Raw genomic sequence first — 21,552 nt, 5'->3', positions numbered from 1 at the left:
AGAATTTAAAAAAAACTTTTCCATAAGGACGCGACCTTGACCCAAAAAGGAGAAACAACAGCACAAAATATAACATTAAAACAAGTCAAGGTTAAATAAACACTTTTATACAGTATAAAACTGGAGAGTGGCTGGAAGTAGCAGTAACACCTGCCGGACCATCCGCGCCCAGTTTCCCTCATGGGTCTACCCCCTGGATCCGGGGCAGGTTTTCAAACCAATCCGCTGTCTAAGCACAAACTCGTGGCGAAAGTTAGTACACGGACGAGGGCAGCATTCAATGAGTGTCACCTCGCTCGGGAAGCTGCTGTCCCACACCCCATAAACTGCTGTCAGGCCGGATCAGTGAGGCACGAAAATGGGTTGAAGTAACCCAGGTGCTGGGCACTTGAACAGATCGGCAACTTGCTCACCTGCTGGAATATGCACCGTACCCGTTCTGCCACTCGCCCACCCGCTTGGCCCGCCACTCACTTGCTGCAACAGATCGGCAATTTGCTCATCTGCTGGAATATGCACGGACCCGTTCTGCCACTCGCCCACCCGCTTGGCCCGCCACTCACTTGCTGCAAACTCCGCCCTCCAATGTTGATTGGCCCCGAGCTCGTGTCAATAACACCCACCCTTCTGGAATGCGTCACTCACCCAGGGTGACAGAGCACATTACAACACTTTCCTCTGTTTTCCTCATTTACGCAAAGGTAACCGGCTTATAATCAAATAGTTAAAAGAGGTAACCAGTGCCCCTCCTGAAAGGGCCACAACGTAACTAAACAAAAACACCACAACTAACTTCAATCAAATAAAATAGCGCTCCTGGATAAAAGAAATTACAGTGGATGCTGGAATCTGAAACAAAAACAGAAAATGCTGAACAATCTCAGCAGACCTGACAGCATCTGTGGAGAGAAGGGAGCTAACGTTTCTAAGTCACCCAGACTCAAAACGTTGGGTGGCACGGTAGCATAGTGGTTAGCACTGTTGTTTCACAGCACCAGGGACACCGAATTCCCAGCTTGGGTCACTGTCTGCACATTCTCACCGTGTCTGCGTGGGTTTCTCCAGGTGCTCTGGTTTCCTCCCACAAGTGATAATAATAATTTTTATTGTCACAAGTAGGCTTACATTAACACTGCAATGAAGTTGCTGTGAAAAACCCCTAGTCGCCACATTCCAGCGCCTGTTTGGGTACACAGAAGTATCCAAATTACCTAACAGCACGTCTTTTGGGACTTATGGGAGGACACCGGAGCACACGGAAGAAACCCATGCAGACATAGGGAGAACGTGCAGACTCCGCACAGTCAGTGACCCAAGTCGCAAATCGAATCTGGTCCCTGGCACTGTGAAGCAACAGTGCTAACCAGTGCTACCGTGCCCCCACTCCTAAAAGACGTGCTGTTATGTAATTTGGACATTCTGAATGCTCCCTCAGTGTACTCGAACAGGCGCTGGAATGTGACAATTAGGAGATTTTCACATTAACTTCATTGCAGTCTTAATTTAAGTCTACTTGTGACAATAAAGATTATTATTATGTGCAGCTGTTGTGTAACCACCAGATGGAGATCATGCACATGTGTGCACATTTTCCAGGAAATGTGCATGGGCAATATCAAATCCCAGGGATATTCAAAGATCACCCCAAGCTGCAGTGGTAGCTCATGGCAGACAAATGATACCCGCTGAGGTCTTGGCTGATGACCCCTCTGCTGTGTCCTGCGACCAAGGCTGAGTTCCGTCACAGCACGTCTCACAGTGCCACCTGGTCTGTGACAGAGTGGTCCATTGGGCTGCTGAAGATGCGTTTCCGTGCCTCGACAGGTCCAGGGGGCCCTGCAGTATCACCCCCAAAGGGTCTCCCACATTGTTGTGGTCTGCTATGCCCTCCATAACTTAGTGCAGCGACATCCTCGATGCTGACCAGGGCAAACGAAACATCTCCTCTGATGAGGAGGAAGTCCAGGAAGGAGTGGAGGAAGAGACCTGAGAATGGAGGTCAGGGCAAGGGTTCGCATGGGCAGGAGGACAAGAGATGGTCTCACCACTTCCCGTTTCCCGCACAAGGACCATCATGTTGTCCAATAGCTCGAACCCCCCCCCCCCCCGCAAGACCTTTGTGACATCCTCCTGGAAAGGGGGGGTCAAAACAGGGCAGGGGAAGGCCTGAAAAAGGGGGTCCCTCAGCGACCCCACAGTGGAGTGCTAACCCAAACCGCTTTCTGTATGGGACTTCCTGATGCTATGGAGTGTATAAGCATGTGAGCAGACAGGAATCAGACATGAGTGCTGACGGTGTCCCCCTGAACAAGTGGCAGATCAGCAATGGAAACAAATCCCGTAGCTCTCTTGTCCTGATGGGACTGGTGCAGGCTGAAATTAATGTAGTCGAATGCCCTGACACAGCGTGCGTTCGTGAATTCATGGATGCATTTGTGGTTGGATGGCTGTAAGATTCCATAAAGGTCGCCCGTTGAACCTGGAACAATCCCGTGTTGTGAAAGGTGAGGGCAGCCATGACTTTCATGGCCACAGGGAACGGGTGCCCTTCTCCTCCACATGGACCAAGTTTGAAAAATTGCCACACAGGTGTCACCCTGCCTCCCTTGTGAGGTGGTGTCTCCTGCGGGATATGTTGCCTCACAGTTCCATGAAAGACACTCAGGTCCTGTAAACCCTTGGTCTCCTTCGAATCCCCTATTTGGCCTGAACTGCGGCCTGTCCTTAAGCCTGCCCTGTGCCCTCCTGGACTCCCAGCACTGGGTTCTCCCAAAGTGCGGCCTCTGGAGCCTTAGAACATAGAACATAGAACGATATGATACAGCGCAGTACAGGCCCTTCGGCCCACGATGTTGCACCGACATGGGAAGTCAAAAAACAAAAGCCATCTAACCTACACTATGCCATTATCATCCATATGCTTATCCAATAAACTTTTAAATGCCCTCAATGTTGGCGAGTTCACTACTGTAGCAGGTAAGGCATTCCACGGCCTCACCACTCTGCGTAAAGAACCTACCTCTGCCCTCTGTCCTATATCTATTACCCCTCAGTTTAAGGCTATGTCCCCTCATGCTAGCCATTTCCATCCATGGGAGAAGGCTCTCACTGTCCACCCTATCTAACCTTCTGATCATTTTGTATGCCTCTATTAAGTCTCCTCTTAACCTTTGCTCCTCCAATACAGGGATTGGTAGAATTATAGCTCCACTGGCTCCATCCCGAGATCTCTCGGAACTCTGTGAGGAATGAGAGAGAGAGAGAGAGTCAAGTTAGTGTTCCAACTAGTTGCCTTCAGACTTTCCCAAAATACCTTGTCCTCCTGGCCCTGGAAGCTGTCTTTCCTTCACCTTCTCCAAAGGTCAGCACTCACATATCTGTTGCCCCTCCAACCTCATCGCTTGACTGGCACGAGTCAATGTCCTCCCCCTTTCAGAGTTGCCTGTGCCCTCTCATCTGGTTGTTCTCTCCTTTAATACATACATCACAGTGAGTTCTGGCATGCTGTTTCAATAGTCGTCCATCCACCATGAGCAGGATCAACTGGACGCTTATGTGGACATTGAGAACTATTGTTTCTTCTATGGATTCCGGCTATGATGCACACACATTCCCTCTCGGTCCCCTACACCCATCTTTAATCCTTGCTACATGAGTTTGCACCCTCTCGTTGGCTTTGAGAATATGAGCACTTGACATTGAATGTGGGCTTAACTGATGATGGCCAACCAGTTTGACGAGCATGACTCTCCGGAATGTTAAAGGGCACAATTACTCTCTGTAGCCTAGTTAGGCAACGCTAAGAGGAACTGTTCATAATCGGGCTGTGTCATCCCGAGATCTCTTTGCTTTTGCACTTAAAACTCCTGGGCAGCCACTGCATAATCTCCAAATGCTTGTCCACTGCCCCCGCCATCCACTCCCTCCCACACCCCAGGCTGGTTACTGTCCTATCTTTTCTTTGGGGTCTCATCCAATCAAACGCATAGGCTGGTCTCCTTCAGTCTCATCACACCCTTCCGCCACCTCATGTGCCCTGCACCCACAGAAGCCTCATACCCCCATGCCACTAACAGCTGTAAACTGATTGTTAATTTCCACTTCCTGACCACACAGGCAGAAGTCTCATTCAGTTTTTAAAAAATGTATTTTATTACAAACACATATCAAAAGAGGTTATAGCAAATAAACACCCCGGGAAACATACTTCTCAGCAATGAACTATACAGTCTGTACAGATTTTTTTCCCTTTCTCACCCCCCCCCCTCCTCACCACCCCCCCCCCCCCCCCCACACGACGAACAGCTCTACAAACATGTCACAAACATCCCACCTTTTCTCAACCCCCCCCTGCTGAGCCCCTTAACTCAAACTTTATCTTCTCCAACCGCAGGAAGTTGTACAGGTCACCCAACCAAGCCGCTACCCCCCGGTGGTGATGCCGACCGCCACTCCAGCAAGATTTGCTGCCGTGCAATCAGAGAGGCGAAGGCCATGACATCGGCCTTCCACCTCTCTATGAGCTCCAGTTTCTCTGAAACACCAAATATTGCAACCAAAGGGTCCGGGTCCACTCCCTCCTCCACTACCCTGGCTAAGACCGCGAACACTGCCGCCAAGAATCTTCCCAATTTTTCGCAACCCGAAAACATGTGCGCGTGATTCGCTGGCCCCCGCCCACACCTCTCACACTCATCTGCTAACCCCTGAAAGAACCCACTCATTCTCGTCCGAGTCATATGCACCCTGTGCACCACCTTAAATTGTATCAGGCTCATCCTTGCACAAGTGGCGGTCCCATTTACCCTTCGCAGTGCCTCACTCCATACTCCCCAATTGATCTCCATTCCCAACTCCGCTTCCCATTTCTCCTTGATCTTCACCACCCGCTCGCCTCCCTGCTCCTCCAGCCACTTATATATATCCCCAATTCTTCCCTCCCCTTCCACATCCGGAAGCAGCAGTCGCTCCAGCAGGGTCGCTCCAGCAGGGTGTATCCCGACAACCTAGGGAACCCCCTCCAGGCCATTCGCGAAAAGTATCCAACCTGCAGATACCTCTCACTCCCCCTCGGCAGTTCTACCCTCTCCCTTCGCTCCTCCAGACTGGCGAACCCTTCCTCCAAATACAGATCCCTCACCTTGGCCAGCCCCACTTCCCTCCACCTCCTGTATACACTGTGCTAAACAGCTGGCTTGTAATGCAGAACAATTCCCGTACTGGCCTCCCCAAACAGGCGCCGGAATGTGGCGACTAGGAGTTTCTCACAGTAACTTCATTGAAGCCTATTTGTGACAATAAGCGACTATTATTATTATTACCACCCCCCCCCCCCCCCCGCCCCCCCGCTGCCGGCGGCTCAAACCCATGATTCTTGCACAGCGACGTTAACACCAACATCCCTTCCACCCTAAAATGCCTCCTCAATTGATTTCATATCTTCACCGTGGACTGCACCACCAGGCTCCCTGATTACCTACTGGAAGCCATTGGCAATGCCGTCATCACCATAGCCCTCAAACTAGACCCCTTATAAGATTCCTCCTCCATCCTAATCCACTCTATCCCTTCCCCAACACCACCACCTCACCTGGTCAACATTCACCGCCCAATAATAATGAAGCAAGTTCGGCAACGGCAATCCCCCATGCTACTTCTGCCTCAGTAGCAGGGTCCTCCCCACCCTCGGCACCTTCCCTGGCCATACAAAGTTCAAAATGATTGTGTCCACTTTCCGAAAAAAGACCTTTGGTATAAAGATCGGGGGAGCCTGAAAAATAAACACGAACCTCGGCAGAATATTCATTTTCACCACCTGGACCCTACCCGCCACCGTTAAGTGCAGTGTATCCCACCTCGAAAGGTTCTCCCTGGCCTCCTCCACCATTTTCGTCAAGTTCCACTTACGGAACCCCGTCCATTCCCTCACTACCTGAATCCCCAAATACCTAAACCTATCCCTCGCTACCGTAAATGGCATCCCACCTAAATTAGCCCGCTGTCCCAGCTCATTCACCGGGAAAACCTCACTTTTCCCGACATTCAGTTGTATCTCGGGAACCCTCGAAACCTCCCAGCAGGCCCATAATCCTTCCCATACTATCCAACGGATCAGAAACATACAGCAAGAGGTCATCAGCATATGCTCCCCCTGTCCACTCATAATCCCGCCCCTCCACTCTGCGGATCCCCTGAGAGCCATCACCAATGGTCTATGGCCAGCGCAAACAGCAACGGCGACAGTGGGCACCCCTGCCTCGTACCCCTGTGTAAGTCAAAGCTTCATGAGCTCATATCGTTCATCCTCACACTTACCCTTGGTGCCACATACAGCAACTGCACCCATGCCACAAATCTCAGCCCAAACCCAAACCTTCGCAAAACCTCGAACAAGTACCGCCATTCCACCCGATCAAATGCCTTCTCCGCGTCCATGGACACCACTACTTCCACTACCAGAGCCCCCGAAAGATTCATCACCACATTCACCAGCTGTCTTATATCACTCGCAAGCTTCCTGCCCTTCGCGAAGTCTGTTTCATCTTATATAACCACCCCCGGGACACAAATCTCCATCACCCCGACCAACAACTTAGCCAATACTCTCACATCTGTGTTCAATAGTGATATGGGCCTAGAGGACCCACATTCCACCAGGTCCTTCCCCTTTTTTGAGATTAGTGTGATGATTGCCTGCATCATCATCTCCGGCAACTACCCCTTCTCCAGTGCTTCATTAAATGCCGGTGGTAGTCTGTGTAGAGGTATTACGGTACCTAGTAATGCTGGAACACCATTGGTAGATATTGTATGTTTCCCATTGGCCAAGCTGTATGGTGGCTCCCCCCTGCAAGGCGGGGTATAAGAGCCCGTGACGCCCCAGCAGCCTTCATTCTGTACCTGAGCTGCTGGGGGAAACATCTAGCTTATTAAAGCCTTCAGTTGGACTACAACCTCGCTTTAGTGGTCATTGATCGTGCATCAATTTAATAAGCTAGATTTAAAAGGATGGAGCTCTGAATCAAGCCAGAGTATCTGCAACTCAGCCCCCATGCGGCAAACTCAGCGGCAACCTTCAAGCACTGGCTGGCATGTTTTAATGGATATCACGGAACGGCCGAAAACACACCCACGGGAGAACAGAAATTGCAAGTCCTGCACTCGAGGGTGAGCCCAGAAATTTACACCCTCATCGAGCACGCGGATGACTTCGATGCAGCAATGGAGCTGCTAAAAGGACATTATATTCGCCCGATAAACCAGGTCTACGCCCGACATCCCAAAGGGATCCCAAAGAGGTGACAAATCCCTGGGGAATCGCTGGAAGAATTCTACCGTGCGCTCCTGGTGTTGGGGAGAAACTGCAGCTGCCTGCACGTTTCGGCGAGCGACCACAAAGAACTTTTGATCCGGGACGCTTTTGTTGCAGAGAAAGACACCCTAGGCCTCAAGGAGGCACAGGCCCCTGCCGGCTCCCTGGATGTGGCCTCCCGAAATGCCCGCGTTTACGTCCCCGACCGCGCGGCAGCCCCCGGGGCAGCGTGGAACCCCCCTGCGGCCGACCCCGAGACATCACCCATCCCCCCCACAAGCTTGTGCTGCAAGACGGCCTGGCAACCCCGGGGTGCCCCGCTGCTATTTTTGCGGGCAGGCCAAGCACCCCCAGCAGCGCTGTCCGGCCCACGCATCCACCTGCAAGGGATGCGGTAAAAAGGGCCACTTTGTGGCGGTATGCCAGGCCCGGGCGGTGGCTGCGGTCTCCGGTGGCGAATGCGGACCGCCACCACAATCCTCTCCACAGTCCCCGTGCGGCCAGCGGACGCCGCCATCTTCCTCCTCCAGGGCCACTGTGCGGCCTCCGGGCGCTGCCATCTTGTCCCGCGGACGCCACGTGTGATGGATGGGCGCCGCCATTTTGTGCACCCCAAGCCATGTGTGACCAATGGGCGCCGCCATCTTGGATGGACTCCCAGGACCCCAGCTCGGCTGACCACACACCGCCCAAAGAGAACATTCAACTGCTGCCGCAATTAGCCTCGGTGACCCTGGACCAGTCCCGGCCTCGAACACTCTCAACTGCTACAACAACGGTACTAATCAACGGGCACGAGACGTCCTGCTTAATCGACTCTGGGAGCACGGAGAGCTTCACACACCCCAACACGGTAAGGCGCTGTTCTCTCCCCGTCCACCCCGTTAATCAAAAAATCTCCCTGGCCTCCGGTTCCCACTCAGTAGAGATAAATGGGTTTCATAGATTATCATAGAATTTACAGTGCAGAAGGAGGCCATTCAGCCCATCGAGTCTGCACCGGCTCTTGGAACGAGCACCCTACCCAAGGTCAACACCTCCACCCTATCCCCATAACCCAGTAACCCCACCCAACACTAAGGGCAATTTTGGACACTAAGGGCAATTTATCATGGCCAATCCACCTAACCTGCACATCTTTGGACTGTGGGAGGAAACCGGAGCACCCGGAGGAAACCCACGCACACACGGGGAGGATGTGCAGACTCTGCACAGACACTGACCCAAGCTGGAATCGAACATGGGACCCTGGAGCTATGAAGCAATTGTGCTGTCCACAATGCTACCGTGCTGCCCTCCACAATGCTACCGTGCTACCGTTCTGTGTAGCAAACCTCACGGTCCAGGGAAGGGAGTTTTAAAATTACAGGCTCTACGTCCTTCCCCACCTCTGCGTGGCCACACTCCTAGGGTTGGACTTCCAGTGCAATCTCCAAAGCCTAACTTTCAAATTCAGCGGCCCTATACCCCCTCTCACTGTCTGCGGCCTTGCGACCCTCAAGGTCGATCCGCCTTCCCTGTTTGCGAACCTCACCCCGGATTGCAAACCCGTCGCCACCAGGAGCAGACGGTACAGTGCCCAGGATCGGATCTTTATTTGGTCAGAGGTCCAACGGCTACTGAGGGAAGGAGTCATTGAAGCTAGCAACAGCCTGGAGAGTTCAAGTAGTGGTGGTAAAGACCGGGGAGAAGCATAGGATGGTCATCGACCACAGTCAGACCATCAACAGGTTAACGCAGCTGGACGCGAAACCTCTCCCTGCATATCCGACCTGGTAAACAGGATCGCGCATTACAAGGTCTTCTCCACAGTGGATCTTAAGTCCATCTACCACCAGCTCCCCATCCGCATGAGTGACCGCAAGTACACTGCCTTCGAGGCAGATGGGCGGCTCTACCACTTCTTCAGGGTTCCCTTCGGTGTCACTAACGGGGTCTCGGTGTTCCAGCGCAAGATGGACCGAATGGTTGACCGGTACGGTTTACGGGCAACATTCCCGTATCTCGATAATGTCACCATCTGCGGCCACGTCCAGCAGGACCACGACACCAACCTCTGAAAATTCCTCCAGACCGCAAAGATCCTTAACCTCACGTATACAAGGATAAATGCGTGTTTAGCACCAACCGCCTAGCCATCCTCGGCGATGTAGTGCGAAATGGAGTTAAAGGCCCCGACCCTGAACGCATGTGCCCCCTTATGGAGTTCCCCCACCCTCACTGCTTCAAGGCCCTGAAGCGCTGCCTCGGCGTTTTTTCTTACTATGCCCAGTGGGTCCCCAACTATGCTGATAAGGCCTGTCCCCTGATCCAATCCAGTTTTTCCCCTGTCGATAGAGGCCCGCCAGGCCTTCAGCCGCATCATAGCAGACATTGCAAAGGCTACGATGCATGCCATCGACGAGTCCCTCCCCTTCCAGGTCGAGAGCGACGCGTCCACGTAGCTCTGGCGGCCACCCTCAACCAAGCGGGCAGACCCATGGCCTTCTTCTCATGTACCCTCCATGCTTCCGAAATCCGCCACTCCTCAGTCGAAAAGGAGGCCCAGGCCATAGTAGAAGCTGTCGACATTGGAGGCATTACCTGGCCGGCAGGAGATTCACTCTCCTCACTGATCAACGGTCGGTCGCCTTCAAGTTCGATAATGCACAGCGGGGCAAGATAAAAAACAAAAAGATCTTACGGTGGAGGATCAAACTCTCTACGCGAAAAACTACGAGATCTTGAATCGTCCCAGGAAGCTAAACAAACCTCCTGATGCCCTGTCCCGCGGCACATGTGCCAACGCACAAGTGGACCGCCTCCGAGCCCTCCACGAGGACCTCTGCCACCCGGGGGTCACTCGCTTCTTCCACTTTATCAAGACCCGCAACCTGCCCTACTCCATCGAGGAGGTCAGGACTGCCACCAGGAATTGCCAAATCTGCGCGGAGTGCAAACCGCACTTCTACCGGCCAGAGAAAGCACACCTGATAAAGGCTTCCTGTCCCTTTGCCTCAGTATGGACTTCAAAGGCCCCCTCCCCTCCACCGACCGCAACACGTACTTCCTGAACTTGATTGACGAGTACTCACGGTTCCCTTTCGCCATCCCCTGCCCCGACATGACCGCAACCACCGTCATTAAGGCCCTCCATAGCATCTTCACGCTGTTCGGGATCCCCGCTTACATACACAGTGATAGGGGGTCCTCCTTTATGAGCGACGAACTGCGTCAATTCCTGCTCAGCAAGGGCATTGCCTCGAGCAAGATGACCAGTTACAACCCCCGGGGTAATGGACAGGTAGAGAGGGAGAACGGAACGGTCTGGAAGACTGTCCTACTGGCTCTACGGTCCAGGAATCCCCCAGTCTCCCGCTGGCAGGAAGTCCTCCTGGATGCCCTCCACTCCATCCGGTCACTGCTTTGTACCACGACCAACCAAACACCTCACGAACGTCTCCTGGTCTTCCCCAGGAAGTCCTCCTCTGGGAACACGCTCCCGACCTGGCTGGCAGCTCCCGGACCCATCCTGCTCCGAAAACACAAGTCGGACCCGTTGGTTGAGAGGGTCTTCTCCACGCTAACCCCCAGTATGCCTACGTGGCGTACCCCGACGGCCGACAAGATACGGTCTCCCTACGAGACCTGGCGCCCGCCGGATCCCCACGCACACCCCAGCCACCAGTTCCACCCTCCCTCCCACTGGTGCACCTTACAGCCGCCCCCTTCCCAGGAGAATTGGTTCTTCCGCCGGCCCCATCTAGACCCCCCCGTCCACCGACGGACCCCACAGACGCTCTCTTCCCAAGTCAATCGGCTTCCCCACCAGCGCCGTCTAGGGGTGTTGAAGCTGCCACAGAGATCAAGGCCACACTCCCGGAGTCACAGACACCTGAGCCTCCACCGGCGTCACCACCAAAGCTTCGACGATCACAGAGGACGACCAGGGCCCCCGATCGACTGATTGCTTCATCTTAAAGTGTATATAGTTAATTGTGAAATTGTAAATAGTTACGACAATAAGACAAAACACTGTACGGAGGTATTACGGTACCTCCATAACTATAACTTCTACCACGTTACCATGTTGTAATACCAAGCCACCAACCCCGCCGGACTCTTTTTTTAACAGGGGGTGAATGTGGTAGTCTGTGTAGAGGTATTACGGTACCTAGTAATGCTGGAACACCATGGGTAGATATTGTATGTTTCCCATTGGTCAAGCTGTATGGTAGCTCCGCCCTGCAAGGCGGGGTATAAGAGCCCGTGCCGCCCCAGCAGCCTTCTTTCTGTACCTGAGCCACTGGGGGAAACATCTAGCTTATTAAAGCCTTCAGTTGGACTACAACCTCGCTTTAGTAGTCATTGATCGTGCATCAGTGCCCCCAACAAATGTGGTGCCAGGTCCGTTGCAAATTCCTTATAAAATTCCACCAGTTACCCATCCGGCCTAGGGGCCTTCCCCGACTTCATACCCCTGATACTATCCAGCACCTCCCTCAGCCCCAGGGGCTCCTCCAACGTCTTCCTCTTTGCTTCCTCCACTTGGGGAAATTCCAGCTCGTCCAGAAACCGCCCCATGTCCCCCTCCTCTCCCCCTAGGTCCGCCTCGTAAAGTCCCTGGTTGTACTCCCTCAACGCCTCGTTTATCTTCCCTAGCTCCTACATCCCCAGCCCCAGTCCATATCTTAACTCTTTCCCTGGATGTAGCCTGCCTCTGCAGCTGGTGCACCAGCATGCAGCTCGCCTTCTCCCAATACACATATTGCACACCTCTTGCCCTTCGCAGTTGCCCTACCGCCCTCCCCGTTGTCAGCCTTTCAAACTGCCCCAGCAACTTTTTCCTCCTCGCAAATCCCTCCAAGGTGCACACCCTTGAATATTCCCTGTCTACCTCCACTATCTCGCTCAGTAGATGGTCATGTTCCTCCCTCCTTTCCCTATCTACACGAGCCTTAAGCAAAATAATTTCCCCCGGACCACTGCCTTCAGTGCTTCCTTAAAAATGCCCGCCGACACCTCCACATTCTGATTCAACTCCACATACTCCTTAATCGCCGCCCGCACCTCGAATCACAAAAACCTCCATCCGCCAACCCTGTGTCAAACCACCACCCCGGCCCCTGCTGTCGTCCCGACCTAAACCAAATCTCCAGCCAGTGGGGCGCATGGTCTGAGATAACTATCTCCGCATACTCTGCCCCCTCCGCCCAACCAAATCTCCCGGCTCACTCCAAAGTAATCAATTCTTGAATACACCTTATAAACATGTGAAAAGAAGGAATACTCCCTTCCCCCTGGGTTCTGAAAGTGGCATGGATCCACCGTACTTATCCTCTCCATAAACTCCCCCAGCTCCCTTGCCATTCATACCCTACCCATCGACCTAGGGCTCGATCTATCCACCCTCGGCTCCAGGACACAGTTAAAATCTCCTCCCATGATCAACTGCTACGTGGCCAAATCCGGGATCGCTGCCAGCAACCTCCTCATAAAACTCACATCATCCCAATTTTGGGCATACACATTTACCAACACCACCAGCACCCCACTCACAATCACATATCTGCCCCCCATATCCCTCACCTCTTTCGCTACTCACAAATACCATTTGTTTGCCACTTAAAATCGCCACACCCATCGATTTTGAATCAAACACTGAGTGAAAAACCTGCCCGACCCACCCCTTCCTTAACCTAACCTGGTCCTTCACGCGGAGGTGCGTCTCCTGCAGAAAGACCACTCCCGCTTTCATGCTCCTGAGGTGCGCAAACACACGTGACCTTTTAACCGGCCCATTCAGCCCCCCCGGACGTTCCACGTTACCAGCCTTACCAGAGGTCTCCGCCTCCAATCCCCTCTACTGTCTGTCATCTTTCCCACTTAACTCCCACCCCCTTAATTCCACCCGATACATAGCCCATCCCAGATGGCCCACCTTCAAACATACTCCCAACCATTACAAGGTGCCAGCACCCCGGTTCTTAAGCATTGCCCGCTCAGTTCTCCTTCAGTTTATGCTCCTTAATGAAGTCTTCAGCCGCTTCTGGGGTCTTGAAATGATACTCTCAGTGTCTGAACGTCACCCATAATAGAGCACCCCAAACTTGATTTGTTGCCAGTATCGCACTGCCTTGGCCTTGTTGAAGCTTGCCCGCCGCTTCGTCAACTTGGCTCTGATGTCCTGATAAATTTGGATCTTATTGCTCTCCCAGTCGCAGGTGTGCTTCTCCCTGGCCCAACGCAAAATCTTCTATTTCTCCACAAATTTGTGGAATCTCACGATCATCGCCCACGGCGGCTCCCCAGCTCTAGGCTTCTGCCTCAGGGACCTATGTGCTTGGTCCACTTCAGGGGCCTTATCTAGCACCCCCTTCTGCCACCAGCCCCGCCAGCATCTTCAAAACGTACGTCATGGCACTCACACCTTCCACTCCTTCAGGCAGGCCCACTATTCACAGGTTCTGCCTTCTCGAGGTATATTCCTGCTCCCCATCTTTGTCCTCAACATTTTACATAGGTCCCCTAGGAGCCCCAACACCGCCTCCAGAGCCACTACACGATTGCTGTGGTCCGAGATCACTCCTTCAATCTCCCGAATCTCCGACCCCTGAACCTCCAAAAACTTCTCCACCCATTTCAACAAACTCTTCAGAGGCGCCACAGCTCCTTCAATGGCCTTCGAGTGATCCTCCTGCATGAGTCGATTTCGGCGGGAGAATCAGCTGGTGAGTCAGTTTCAGCGGGAGCAGTGCGGAAGTGGTTGCTGGGAGGTAAGTCTGTCCTTTAAAAGCACTTGTCTTTGCAGGGGCAGGCCAGTCGATTTCGGCGGGAGAATCGGCTGGTGAGTCAGTTTCAGCGGGAGCAGTGCGGAAGTGGCTGCTGGGAGGTAAGTCAACCTTTAAAAGCACTTGTCTTTGCAGGGGCAGGCCAGTCGATTTCGGCGTGAGAACAGCTGGTGAGTCAGTTTCAGCGGGAGCATTGCGGAAGTGGCTGCTGGGAGGTAAGTCAACCTTTAAAAGCACTTGTCTTTGCAGGGGCAGGCCAGTCGATTTCGGCGGGAGAATCAGCTGGTGAGTCAGTTTCAGCGGGAGCAGTGCGGAAGTGGCTGCTGGGAGGTAAGTCTGTCCTTTAAAAGCACTTGTCTTTGCAGGGGCAGGCCAGTCGATTTCGGTGGGAGAATCAGCTGGTGAGTCAGTTTCAGCGGGAGCAGTGCGGAAGTGGCTGCTGGGAGGTAAGTCTGTCCTTTAAAAGCACTTGTCTTTGCAGGGGCAGGCCAGTCGATTTCGGCGGGAGAATCAGCTGGCGAGTCAGTTTCAGCGGGAGCAGTGCGGAAGTGGCTGCTGGGAGGTAAGTCTGTCCTTTAAAAGCACTTGTCTTTGCAGGGGCAGGCCAGTCGATTTCGGCGGGAGAATCAGCTGGTGAGTCAGTTTCAGCGGGAGCAGTGCGGAAGTGGGTGCTGGGAGGTAAGTCTGTCCTTTAAAAGCACTTGTCTTTGCAGGGGCAGGCCAGTCAATTTCGGCGGGAGTGGAGCTGGCTGGTTAGTCAATTTCAGCAGGAGCTGAGAATTTTTTTAAAAAATTAGTGTTTTAGGCGGGAACAGGAAGTCTGGGAAGACCCTCACCAATAAATTCTGGTGGAGAGGAAACCCGAGACACTACACGTGTAGTGTCTCCCACCCGCCCTCCTCCTCTAACCTAATAATAAAACCCATTGGTCTGAGGTAGGTACCATATTTTATTATATTATTATTATTTTTTATAAAAAATTTAATTTGGTTGTTAGCCAGATCTTGGTAGAAAGTTAGAGGAATGGCAGGGAAGGGAGTGCAATGTTCCTCCTGCAGGATGTTTGAGGTGAGGGATGCAGTTAGTGTCCCTGCTGATTTTACCTGCAGGAAGTGCTGCCATCTCCAACTCCTCCAAGACCGAGTTAGGGAACTGGAGCTGGAGTTGGAAGAACTTCGGATCATTCGGGAGGCAGAAGGGGTCATAGATAGCAGCTTCAGGGAATTAGTTACACCAAAGATTGGAGATAGGTGGGTAATTGTAAGAGGGACTGGGAAAAAGCAGTCAGTGCAGGGATCCCCTGCGGCCGTTCCCCTGAGAAACAAGTATACCGCTTTGGATACTTGTGGGGGGGACGACTTACCAGGGGTAAGCCATGGGGTACGGGCCTCTGGCACGGAGTCTGTCCCTGTTGCTCAGAAGGGAAGGGGGGAGAGGAGCAGAGCATTAGTAATTGGGGACTCTATAGTCAGGGGCACAGATAGGAGATTTTGTGGGAGCGTGAGAGACTCACGTTTGGTATGTTGCCTCCCAGGTGCAAGGGTACGTGATGTTTCGGATCGTGTTTTCCGGGTCCTCAGGGGGGAGGGGGAGCAGCCCCAAGTCGTGGTCCACATTGGCACTAACGACATAGGTAGGAAAGGGGACAAGGATGTCAGGCAGGCTTTCAGGGAGCTAGGATGGAAGCTCAGAACTAGAACAAACAGAGTTGTTATCTCTGGGTTGTTGCCCATGCCACGTGATAGTGAGATGAGGAATAGGGAGAGAGAGCATTTAAACACGTGGCTACAGGGATGGTGCAGGCGGGAGGGATTCAGATTTCTGGATAACTGGGGCTCTTTCTGGGGAAGGTGGGACCTCTACAGACAGGATGGTCTACATCTGAACCTGAGGGGCACAAATATCCTGGGGGGGAGATTTGTTAGTGCTCTTTGGGGGGGTTTAAACTAATGCAGCAGGGGCATGGGAAGCTGGATTGTAGTTTTAGGGTAAGGGAGAATGAGAGTATAGAGGTCAGGAGCACAGATTTGACGTCGCAGGAGGGGGCCAGTGTTCAGGTAGGTGGTTTGAAGTGTGTCTACTTCAATGCCAGGAGTATACGAAACAAGGTAGGGGAACTGGCAGCATGGGTTGGTATCTGGGACTTCGATGTTGTGGCCATTTCGGAGACATGGATAGAGCAGGGACAGGAATGGATGTTGCAGGCTCCGGGGTTTAGGTGTTTTAGTAAGCTCAGAGAAGGAGGCAAAAGAGGGGGAGGTGTGGCGCTGCTAGTCAAGAGCAGTATTACGGTGGCGGAGAGGATGCTAGATGGGGACTCTTCTTCCGAGGTAGTATGGGCTGAAGTTAGAAACAGGAAAGGAGAGGTCACCCTGTTGGGAGTTTTTTTATAGGCCTCCTAATAGTTCTAGGGATGTAGAGGAAAGGATGGCGAAGATGATTCTGGATAAGAGCGAAAGTAACAGGGTAGTTATTATGGGAGACTTTAACTTTCCAAATATTGACTGGAAAAGATATAGTTCGAGTACAATAGATGGGTCGTTTTTTGTACAGTGTGTGCAGGAGGGTTTCCTGAAACAATATGTTGACAGGCCAACAAGAGGCGAGGCCACGTTGGATTTGGTTTTGGGTAATGAACCAGGCCAGGTGTTGGATTTGGAGGTAGGAGAGCACTTTGGGGACAGTGACCACAATTCGGTGACGTTTACGTTAATGATGGAAAGGGATAAGTATACACCGCAGGGCAAGAGTTATAGCTGGGGGAAGGGCAATTATGATGCCATTAGACGTGACTTGAGGGGGGATAAGGTGGAGAAGTAGGCTGCAAGTGTTGGGCACACTGGATAAGTGGGGCTTGTTCAAGGATCAGCTACTGCGTGTTCTTGATAAGTATGTACCGGTCAGGCAGGGAGGAAGGCGTCGAGCGAGGGAACCGTGGTTTACCAAGGAAGTGGAATCTCTTGTTAAGAGGAAGAAGGAGGCCTATGTGAAGATGAGGTGTGAAGTTTCAGTTGGGGCGATGGATAGTTACAAGGTAGCGAGGAAGGATCTAAAGAGAGAGCTAAGACGAGCAAGGAGGGGACATGAGAAGTATTTGGCAGGAAGGATCAAGGAAAACCCAAAAGCTTTCTATAGGTATGTCAGGAATAAGCGAATGACTAGGGAAAGAGTAGGACCAGTCAAGGACAGGGATGGGAAATTGTGTGTGGAGTCTGAAGAGATAGGTGAGATACTAAATGAATATTTTTCGTCAGTATTCACTCAGGAAAAAGATAATGTTGTGGAGGAGAATGCTGAGCCGCAGGCTAATGGAATAGATGGCATTGAGGTACGTAGGGAAGAGGTGTTGGCAATTCTGGACAGGCTGAAAATAGATAAGTCCCCGGGACCTGATGGGATTTATCCTAGGATTCTCTGGGAGGCCAGGGAAGAGATTGCTGGACCTTTGGCTTTGATTTTTATGTCATCATTGGCTACAGGAATAGTGCCAGAGGACTGGAGGACAGCAAATGTGGTCCCTTTGTTCAAAAAGGGGAGCAGAGACAACCCCGGCAACTATAGACCGGTGAGCCTCACGTCTGTAGTGGGTAAAGTCTTGGAGGGGATTATAAGAGACAAGATTTATAATCATCTAGATAGGAATAATATGATCAGGGATAGTCAGCATGGCTTTGTGAAGGGTAGGTCATGCCTCACAAACCTTATTGAGTTCTTTGAGAAGGTGACTGAACAGGTAGATGAGGGTAGAGCAGTTGATGTGGTGTATATGAATTTCAGCAAAGCGTTTGATAAGGTTCCCCACGGTAGGCTATTGCAGAAAATACGGAGGCTGGGGATTGAGGGTGATTTAGAGATGTGGATCAGAAATTGGCTAGCTGAAAGAAGACAGAGGGTGGTGGTTGATGGGAAATGTTCAGAATGGAGTACAGTCACAAGTGGAGTACCACAAGGATCTGTTCTGGGGCCGTTGCAGTTTGTCATTTTTATCAATGACCTAGAGGAAGGCGCAGAAGGGTGGGTGAGTAAATTTGCAGACGATACTAAAGTCGGTGGTGTTGTCGATAGTGTGGAAGGATGTAGCAGGTTACAGAGGGATATAGATAAGCTGCAGAGCTGGGCTGAGAGGTGGCAAATGGAGTTTAATGTAGAGAAGTGTGAGGTGATTCACTTTGGAAGGAATAACAGGAATACGGAATATTTGGCTAATGGTAAAGAGCAGAGGGATCTAGGTGTCCATGTACATAGATCCCTGAAAGTTGCCACCCAGGTTGATAGGGTTGTGAAGAAGGCCTATGGAGTGTTGGCCTTTATTGGTAGAGGGATTGAGTTCCGGAGTCGGGAGGTCATGTTGAGCTGTACAGAACTCTGGTTTGGCCGCATTTGGAGTATTGCGTACAGTTCTGGTCACCGCATTATAGGAAGGACGTGGAGGCTTTGGAGCGGGTGCAGAGGAGATTTACCAGGATGTTGCCTGGTATGGAGGGAAAATCTTATGAGGAAAGGCTGATGGACTTGAGGTTGTTTTCGTTGGAGAGAAGAAGGTTAAGAGGAGACTTAATAGAGGCATACAAAATGATCAGGGGGTTAGATAGGGTGGACAGTGAGAGCCTTCTCCCGCGGATGGAAATGGCTGGCACGAGGGGACATAGCTTTAAACTGAGGGGTAATAGATATAGGACAGAGGTCAGAGGTAGGTTCTTTACGCAAAGAGTAGTGAGGCCGTGGAATGCCCTACCTGCTACAGTAGTGAACCCGCCAACATTGAGGGCATTTAAAAGTTTATTGGATAAACATATGGATGATAATGGCATAGTGTAGGTTAGATGGCTTTTGTTTCGGTGCAACATCGTGGGCCGAAGGGCCTGTACTGCGCTGTATTGTTCTATGTTCTATGTTCTATGTTCTATTTCCATCCTCTGCTGCCGGAATTCCTCCTTAATAAAAGCCATCAACTGTTCCAGCTGGGGCCTTCCAGCTTGCATCAACCCCTCCCCACAGCCATGCTTACACTGGCTGCTGTTGCAGAACAGGTCTCCTCCAACTCTTTAGCCTGGTCTCTCATTGTCTACTGCCGGGTTTGATAACCAGCAGACATACACTCCCGGGGGAATCTACTCCTCCAACCTTCATCTTTGCCTTTTCATCAAAATTCCACCTAGTATCGGGTAAAAAGAGCTTTTTTCTGTGCCTTCAAAGCAGAAGCTGCCCTGTGTGTGACCACTCACACCATGGCCACCATCGGAAGTCCAGAAGTCTCTTTCAGGACTATGCACAATTGATAAAACAGACAGCCTCCAGAATCTACATCCCAGAATATTTAAGGAAGTGGCTCTGGAAATAGTGGATGCATTGGTGGTCATCTTGTAAGATTCTATAGACTCTGGAATAGTTCCTACATATTGGAGGGTGACTAATGTAACCCCACTATTTAAAAAGGGAGGTCGAAAGAAATCAGGGAATTAAAGACCAGTAAGCCTGCGTCAGTAGTCAGAAAAATTCTAGGATCCACTATCAAAGATTTTATGGTAGAGCACTTAGAAAACAGTGGCAGTATCGGACAGAGTCAGAATGGATATATGAAGGGGAAATCATGCTTGAAAAATCTACTGGAATTCTTCGAGGATGCAACTAGTAGAGTTGATGAGGGGGAGCCAGTGGATGTGGTTTATTTTGACTTTCAGAAGGCTTCTTACAAAGTCCCACATAAGAGATTAGCTTGTAAAATTAAAGCACATGTGATTAGGGTTAGTGTACTGAGATGGATAGAAAGCTGGTTGGAAATAAAAAATAGGAATTAACTTGTCTTCTTCCAACTGGTAGGTAGTGACTAGTGGGGTACCGCAGGGATCAGCGCTGGAACCCCCAGCTATTCATAACATATACTAATGATTTAGAGGGAACAAAATGTAATATCTCCAGATTTGCAGATGACACTAAGTTGGGTGGGAGGGTGTGCTGTCAGAAGGAAGCAGAGATCCTTCAGTGTGATTTGGACAAATTGAGTGAGTGGAAAAATGAATGGCAAGTGCGGTATAATTTGGATAAATGCAAGGTTATCCACTTTGGTAGCAAAAGCGGAAGGCCGACTATTATGTGACAGGTCATAAATTGGGAGAGGGGAATGAGTAACAGGACCTGGGTGTCCTCGTACACCAGTCACTGAAGGTAAACATGCAGGTGGCAGAGAAGGCAAATGGTATGTTGACCTTCATTGCGAGAGGATTTGAGTACAGGAGCAGGGATGTCTTGCTGCAATTATACAGGGCACTTTCGGACCTTCTAAATAAATGCAAGTTAATACATCCTATGTGTTATTAAATACAATTTGTCATTAAGCCATACAAGGAGTTAAGGAGTTAAGATGACCTATCCATATTTGCAGTTCTGATGACTATTGTCAAGAAAGGATATCTTGGTACTGTTCTGAAAATGTTCTGCAACAATGCCAGCTGGCTGATACCTAGCATCAAAAAGTTGGACTATCGAGAGTGCAGAAACTAAATTTGTTTGCACTTAAGGAAGATTTGAATTAAGTGTTCAATATCTTTAAGGGCTTCAATAAGATAAACCCTGAGGAATTGATTAACAAGGTCCCAAGAACAATAAGAGAGCAGAAGAATAGGGCATGGATCTCCAGAAACAACTTTAAATTTGTACAAAGCACTGATCCTGCATTATCTGCAATGCTGTGTACCATTTTGATCACTATATTGTGTAAAAGACATCCAGGTATTAGAGCTGGTGCAGCAATAGATAACTAAAATGACAATTTAAATTATGCTACTGGGTTAAAATAAGAACTTGGGAATTTTTATAATGGTGAATAAAGGTTCAGAATAATAGAGGCAGTCATTTACCTTAAAAGATTGTAGACAAGACGAAAGTCAGAATTTAAGATACTTACACATTCTATAGCAAGACGACAAAACTACAAACTGTTAAGATGGAGCATGAAAAATGTTTCCATCTAATTACTTTAAAGAAGGTGGAAAATTATATGATAATTCTTTGACATAGGGCTCACTGGCTGGACTGTATTGGTCTTTTCCAGTCCTAGGCTCCTTAATTCAGAAGAGTAAGGCCAATAGACAGATTCACATGGAGGATGGTGTCAATTTAGAATGGAGTTCACAAGAGACCAATCATGCTGAAAATATCGAGCATTTTAAGAATTGGGGAGATATGTGATGAGAAGACCAATTTTGTAGACCATGAAGGAGCCCACACCAAGTGTTGAAAGGAAATATAGGTTTATTACAATAACTATTATTTTCACAGCACGAAAGATCCCAGCCGGGTTTCTCCTGTCGGTACCCAAACTGGCCGGATTTATACAGAAGATACATGGTTTAGGGTTCCCCGCCACCTTTAACAGTATTCAGCGAGACTCATGGGGAGTTTAATCATGGCCACCACGTAAGTCCCGTGTGGGTTATGACCCCCCCCCCCCCCCCCAAAATCCGAAGAATC

The 21,552-nt window shown here is 50.7% G+C and overlaps 2 protein-coding genes across 4 annotated transcripts in view; one reads left to right on the top strand and one right to left on the bottom strand.

Moving 5' to 3' along the window:
- LOC140424930 (STEAP1 protein-like) overlaps positions 1-556 on the bottom strand; it is a 49,705-nt gene extending 49,149 nt beyond the window's left edge. Inside the window, exon 1 of one of the 2 annotated variants that reach the window (XM_072508608.1) lies at positions 475-556. The gene's annotated coding sequence lies outside the window, so the exon portion shown is untranslated. Of the gene's footprint in view, positions 1-413 lie in introns of both variants that reach the window. The other variant, XM_072508607.1, reaches the window with a different exon arrangement.
- The window catches only part of LOC140424931 (uncharacterized), a 170,488-nt gene that overhangs the window by 108,018 nt on the left and 40,918 nt on the right, over positions 1-21,552 (top strand). The window lies entirely within an intron of this gene.

Source organism: Scyliorhinus torazame, chromosome 6, assembly GCF_047496885.1.
Source record: "Scyliorhinus torazame isolate Kashiwa2021f chromosome 6, sScyTor2.1, whole genome shotgun sequence".
In the NCBI taxonomy this organism is placed as follows: domain Eukaryota; kingdom Metazoa; phylum Chordata; class Chondrichthyes; order Carcharhiniformes; family Scyliorhinidae; genus Scyliorhinus; species Scyliorhinus torazame.
The sequence above is the reverse complement of the archived record's forward strand: the minus strand, read 5'-3'. Positions and strand labels throughout refer to the sequence as shown.